Source organism: Salarias fasciatus, unplaced genomic scaffold (assembly GCF_902148845.1).
Source record: "Salarias fasciatus unplaced genomic scaffold, fSalaFa1.1, whole genome shotgun sequence".
NCBI classification, from domain to species: domain Eukaryota; kingdom Metazoa; phylum Chordata; class Actinopteri; order Blenniiformes; family Blenniidae; genus Salarias; species Salarias fasciatus.
The window spans coordinates 586,416-592,873 of record NW_021941381.1 but is presented as its reverse complement, the minus strand read 5'-3'; the positions used below and the strand labels follow the sequence as shown (position 1 = coordinate 592,873).

General features: G+C 43.8%; 1 long non-coding RNA gene across 1 annotated transcript; it reads left to right on the top strand.

The window, feature by feature from the left end:
- Positions 1–586: 586 nt before the first annotated feature.
- Positions 587–1,901, top strand: LOC115385353 (uncharacterized). The gene is made up of 3 exons (XR_003931120.1): positions 587–666; positions 1,216–1,335; positions 1,846–1,901. It is a non-coding gene; the product is annotated as an uncharacterized LOC115385353 (long non-coding RNA).
- The last annotated feature ends 4,557 nt before the right edge of the window (positions 1,902–6,458 follow it).

Here is a 6,458-nt window from a genome sequence, read left to right as displayed (position 1 = left end):
ATCAGAAAACACAACACAAAGAGAAAACACAACGCCAAATCAGAAAACACAACACAAAAAGAGAAAACACAACGGCAAAAGAGAAAACGGAAATCGGGTGACATCGGTCTTCTTCTTCTAATGATTTCCGGCAGGCTGTACGCTTGTTTAGCACAATGCTGCCCCTTCAGGTTAAGTAGTGGGTGACATCAGTCGTTGCTGATTGGACGAAAGAACTGGTCTGTCCTTTGAACCGGAAAGAGTCACAATTCGCCAGTAAAGCCTCGTTTCCACAGTTTCGGTACGGTTCAGGTCTGCTCAGTTCGGATCGGATATGCGGCGTTCCAGCCTGCGAAGCAGCGAGCGATCTGTGACGATCTGTTCCACCGGTCTCACCACGACAACAACGCAAACCTTTCCAAAAAGTCTACTGAACACCGGTCTTCCCCGGAGGAGCAGCGGCTGCTTTCCATCACTGCAGAGGAGGTTCAACGGAACCGAACGGTGCCGTTAAAAATGCATAAAAGTGGGGAAAAAAATCACCGCAAATGGGAAAAAAAAGGAAAAACAAAACCACCGTCGTCTCCGAGTGGCTGCTCTCTATCGGCTCCAGACCCGGTCAGCACCGCGCAAAATGCAAGAAACTGAGGAGAGGCTGTGTGGACTGAGGCGGAGATGGAGCTGATGGTAAGTTTTAATACTCTGAACTGTACAACCACCAGTTTTACCATGCCGTTATCCACCACTGAAATCTGAGGTTTTTGTCTTAATGATAATGAATAAATAATGCATTGGTTTTATACAGCGCTTTTCAGGACACTCAAAGACACTTTACATAGCATTGCATTATTCATTCACACCATACTGGGTGGTGGTAAGCTACTGCTGTAGCCACAGCTGCCCTGGGGCAGACTGACGGAAGCGAGGCTGCCAATCTGCGCCATCGGCCCCTCTGACCACCACCAACCATTCACTGTCACAACTTTCATACTAGGCAAGGTGGGTGAAGTGTCTTGCCCAAGGACACAACGACAGTTGCCTGCGGGAGCGGGGATCGAACCGCCAACCTTCTGGTTATAAGACGACCTGCTCTACCAACTGAGCTACTGTCGTCTTGAAAGTGTATCCACGCAGCGCGCTGGCTGGTTAGCATTAGCACGCGGCTAGGCTAGATAGCTTTGCACCCAGCCATGTAGCATTGTGGTGTTGCATGTGGTTTGTGTAACGTTTCTGCAGGAGGACAGGAGTCGTCCTCCTCTGGGCCCAGGGGTGGAGGAGAGAGATGTAGCGTCGTCAGGATGGAGTATCCACCTCCAGCCGGACTCTCCTGTGTTATGAAGCTCCAGCAGCTGGGAGGTGAGCAGCAGCCTTGTTCATGCTGTAGATAATGCAGGAAACAATTCAGCATCTATACTGGTATTCTATCAAGCAGAATTCTGTCAAGTATCACATAGATACGTTCACCACTGCTGCTCCAGCTGGATCCAGGGCCCAGTGTGCAGTACTGTTGATGCAGAGTAGTGAAATAAATCTATGCTGCTGTTTCTGCAGCTCCAGTTGCTCTGAACTGTGGATGTTTATGCTGAACAGCTGTCTCTCGTCCAGTGTTACAGTGAACACAAACCAGTGAAGTAGCAAGAACTGCTGGACAAAGGACAATAGATAATATTTAATCCATTACAGAAGTGCAGAGCAGTCAGCTGACAGGACACACTCTGCATTTACACCCTGGGAATTACATCCAGCAATGTTACTGTCCAGGAACGTCTCCACCAGCTGCCACCACAGGGTCTGATGGGTGGAGGCAGGGTGTGGGTGGCAGTGTCTTGCTGAACTGCTCTTTTTCCCCCTTTGCTTTTAAACCAGGAGGAGGCTGGAGCACCAACCAGACCTGACAGAGCCCCTGAGAGAAATCCAGGCTTCCGGTGAGCTGGGAGCTGCATCGTGATGAACGGCATGTCCATCAGGAGGAGGAGCAGGAGGAGGAGGAGCGGCGTCTGAACCTGCAGTTCCTTGAAGATGAAGCAGGGCAGCGAGGCTGAATGAGGCTGATTTGGCCTCTCAGCAGCACAGCAGAGCCAGGCCTTCAGATGTCCCTGCAGCGGGTCTCTCTGCTGGTCCAGACCCCGAGAACCCACAGGAGTAACTCAACAACTGGTGGTGTTGATGTCCTTTCCAATAAAAACCGTTTTCACACCCATATGTGTCTGAATTCACTGGTTCTTGCTCAACACAAGCACAGCAGTGTTTTTGCATTTGGTATTCCTTTTTAAGTAGTGGTGCTAAATGGAGATGTAAAGGTTGTACGTGGTGGTATTTTGAACATTTTACATGGTGATTATCATGAACTTCAATACAGACAATTCTGCACTGTGACACAGTACATTAAGAGGGTCCCTTATGGAAACACACTTCAGTCTGACTGCAGTTGAAGAGCCAAAGGTAAGGTGGAGCCAGTATCATCTACATGTAGGGAGAAGCCAGTACTGATTTAATCTGACCCTGTTGCAGTTTTAAACACAACTGTCACTAAATACAGCCTTATAAAACAATTCTCCTGTCATCAACCAACTCTTCTGAGCTGGCCTCATGTTGACAAGCATGTAGTCTCTGCACAATTCCTAAGACCAGTCTGAAACGAAACCTTCAACAGCAAACTGTTTTGTCTGTCAGAAAAAAAAAATCTGAATTTTATCCAGTTATGAGCAGATCTGTGCCTCATATAGAACAGAATAGATGGTATTTATCTACGGGTGCAAATAAATGAGGACATTTGCAAATAAAGAAGTAATCGAAATCAAAAAGAAAACATTGAACTGGATATACAACAGATCTACAATATAACACTAATACTATTAAAATACAACTGGAGCTATAATATATAGAAATATGTACAGATATGGACTTAGTAAATTCTGAAAATGTGATGATCAAGGGTGTGTTTGTTTTTTGTTTTTTTTTTTTTGTTTTTGCTTTTTTATACTACCCACACGTTTTCAGCACAGCGTTTTGAGTCACGGTGAATATAATTCGTGCAAATCGATATTTTAATCCTCTGAATTTCAGTCATTTCCTCTAGCAGAGGAGCTGGCAAGTGTCTTGGATCCATTGTTTTGGCGTCGCTGTTCTCTCTGCTGATTGGCTTCAGAAAAAATAAAACTTATTGGCTGTGTTTTTGAGAGGGCAGAGCTTATTAACATCTTATAAAACGCCGTAAAAATCGCGCGTCTTCCTGGTTTAAAACGTGCGTTTTTTACGGCGTTTTTTTTTTACTGCATCTTAAGGATCAGAAGCATTGGATTAGTGGCGAATTGTGACTCTTTCCGGTTCAAAGGACGGACCAGTTCTTTCGTCCAATCAGCGACGACTGATGTCACCCACTACTTAACCTGAAGGGGCAGCATTGCGCTAAACAAGCGACCAGCCTGCCGGAAATCATTAGAAGAAGAAGACCGATGTCACCCGATTTCCGTTTTCTCTTTTGCCGTTGTGTTTTCTCTCTTTGTGTTGTGTTTTCTGATTTGGCGTTGTGTTTTCTCTTTGTGTTGTGTTTTCTGATTTGGCGTTGTGTTTTCTCTTTTTGCGTTGTGTTTTCTCTTTTTGTGTTGTGTTTTCTGATTTGCCGTTGTGTTTTCTGATTTGGTGTTGTGTTTTCTCTTTTTGTGTTGTGTTTTCTGATTTGCCGTTGTGTTTTGCACCTCAGGGCCACCGTAGTATACTCCGTGGTGAGGAATATACCAGGCAGGGGAATTGCAGAGTTCTTTCTCTGGTACCTTCTCTGCATCTCCATGTGCAATAATGTCCTCCATGAACTTTATATAGTCCGCACAGTACTCTTGATCTCTTTTGAATCTGCGTTCGAGACTGCTCAGACGTTGCATCGCACTTGACATGTTATTCGGAAGACTTGGTCTTTCACCTTTGAAAGGCAGTGGCATTTCATAGTGTCCATCCTGCTTTTGTTTGATTCCTTTTTCTAGCTTGGTAAGGAAGCGGAGGTCTTCTTGTGAAATGCTTGTGTCTTCCACTGCTCTCTCTGTGAAGTCTGATTCAAGAGCTTTGATTACATCTGGGGAAGTTACTTCTTTTATTTGGGTCTTGTAGATGTAATAAACTTCATTCTTTAGTTTTGTGATTGGCTTAGTCACTGGGATTACTTGTCTTACAATGATGTGGTGACTTACTCCAATGATATCACTGACTGTTTCACGTGAATCACAGCAGCTTATTATGCTCCAGCCTAAATCTGTTTTCTGGGCATATGGTTGGTTTTCTTCGCCACATATAACTTCTATGGGCATTAAAGCTTGTGGGCAATTGTACCCTAACAGAAGTCCTATTTCACAGTCCAGTGGTGGAGCAATATCTTGAGTGAGATGGTTTAAATGTGGCCATGCTCTTGCCGTATCTGGAGTAGGAATGTGATTACGATTAGCAGGTATGAAGTCACGTGTGTAAACAACTGGTACAGTGAGTTTTTTCTTGGAAAACAGTCCTCTTATTTGCAGGGCTTGAAGCTTTGTGCATGGTACAGTTGTTTTCTTAGACGACATTGTAGATAGTTCGAGCTTAACTTGTGTTTTGGTTGTGTTTAAGTTGTCTGCCACTTCAGTGAGAATGAATGACGAATCACTCTGTGTGTCCAGCAGAGCGTAGACAAGTACTTCCTTATTTGGTTCACTTTGAGTAGATATATAAACAGGTACTATTGCAGATGTTTGTGTATTATTATTATCATGAGTCACTCTATTGGATGTGCTCACATTCACTGTGTCTTGTGACTGTGTTACTGGTTGCTTGGTTTCTTTCTGTTCACGTACTTGTTCTGTGGGTAGTTCTTTCTTTGTTTCTTGTCTTTGTCTTTCTTTATGCAAGCATGTGGGATGGCGTTTTGAGCATGTGTTGCATATCATCCGGTTGCTGCAGTTCTTGGAGATGTGACCACTATTTAGACAGCCAAAACATAGTTTCTCGCTTTGAATAAACTTAACCCTTTCAGTGACTGGTTTCTCAGCAAACTTATGACACTTGTGCAAGCTGTGTCCTACCCTTTTACAAAACACACAAGAGCCTGCACGGTTTTCAGTAGAGTTCGTTGTGAAGATCTTTGCTGAATCTTGTTTCTTCTGAATGGTTGTAAACTGAGGTTTTGCCCTGGGTTTGTCAGAATCACCTTGTCTTATAGCTTGATATGATGTAATGGGATTACATGCAATACTTGCCTCCATTGACAGGAATGTTACAAAATGACTAAAAGGAGGGAATTGCTTGTGCTCCAGCTGGTACTCTGTAGCTTTCCTGTTCCATCTGTTACTCAACCAGTCTGGGAGTTTAGCAGCAAGTCTTTGGTTCTCAATCCCATCATTAAGGACAGTCAGGCTTTCATTGTTAACCATTGCCGATTGACAGCTTCGTAAAAAGTCTACAAACTTTCTGAACTCTGCACTGTCCTTTCCTGTAATTTTTGGCCAGGAGTGTAACCCGTCTCTAAAGGCCTTAGCAATGACAAAAGGCTCACCATAGCATTCATTGAGCATTGTCGATGCTGACTCATAAGAATCTTCAGAGCCAATCAGAAAGTAGCCCTCTAAGGCTTCTCGAACAGAGCCACCTACATACTTCTGTAGAAAGAATATCTTCTCTGCAGTGGGAATGTTCTTTCTCTCAATTAGAGTCTGGAAAGATGCTCTCCAATGCTTAAACTTAAGTGGATCCCCACTAAACACTGAGGGCTCTGGAATAGGTAGTCTGTTAGCTGACATCGCTTCTGCCAAAGCTTTCACAAGCTCAGCTGTACTCTCAGAAGGGATGCTTGACTCTTTTGGAAGTTGTAAGGAGTGATTAGCAATGTTCTTGAGCTCTGGTGTCTGTACATTTTCAGGATTTGGAGTAACATATTCTTGTTTCAGTGGGAAGTAGTCTTCATCATATACTTGTAGTTTTGCTTTAGCTGCATTGAGTCTTTTCAGATTTTCAAGTCTTTCAATTTCTCTTCTCAGATCCTCAACTGACTTTCTTCTTGCAGCACTTTCTTCTTGTTGTTTCTTTAGCAGAGCTGCTTTGTCTTGTTGCCTTTTCAACTTACGCTCCATTTCCTCTTTCTCCTCTAGAAGGCGTTGTGACTTTGCAGCTGCTTCTTGTTCGGCAGTTATACGTTTTTCTTCTTCGAGCATTTGCACTCTTTCTTTGTTTCTCCTGTTCAGTCATTATCTGAAGTACTGCCCTTGTCGCTTCATACTCTGCAGCAGCTTCTTGTCTTTTGGCAGAGGAGACATTTGAAACACTAACCGAGCTAGAGGATGTAAATATAGAGCTAGCATCAGGCCATACAATCTGATCTGGATTCTCTCCTTCAATGTGAGATTTTGCATTCTGCACAACTAAGTTAGTCACTGATGTGCACTTGTCTAACTTGGAACGCATGTCATGAGGTGGACCATCTATTGCTCTGTATTCATCATAAACACCATTCAGCTCAG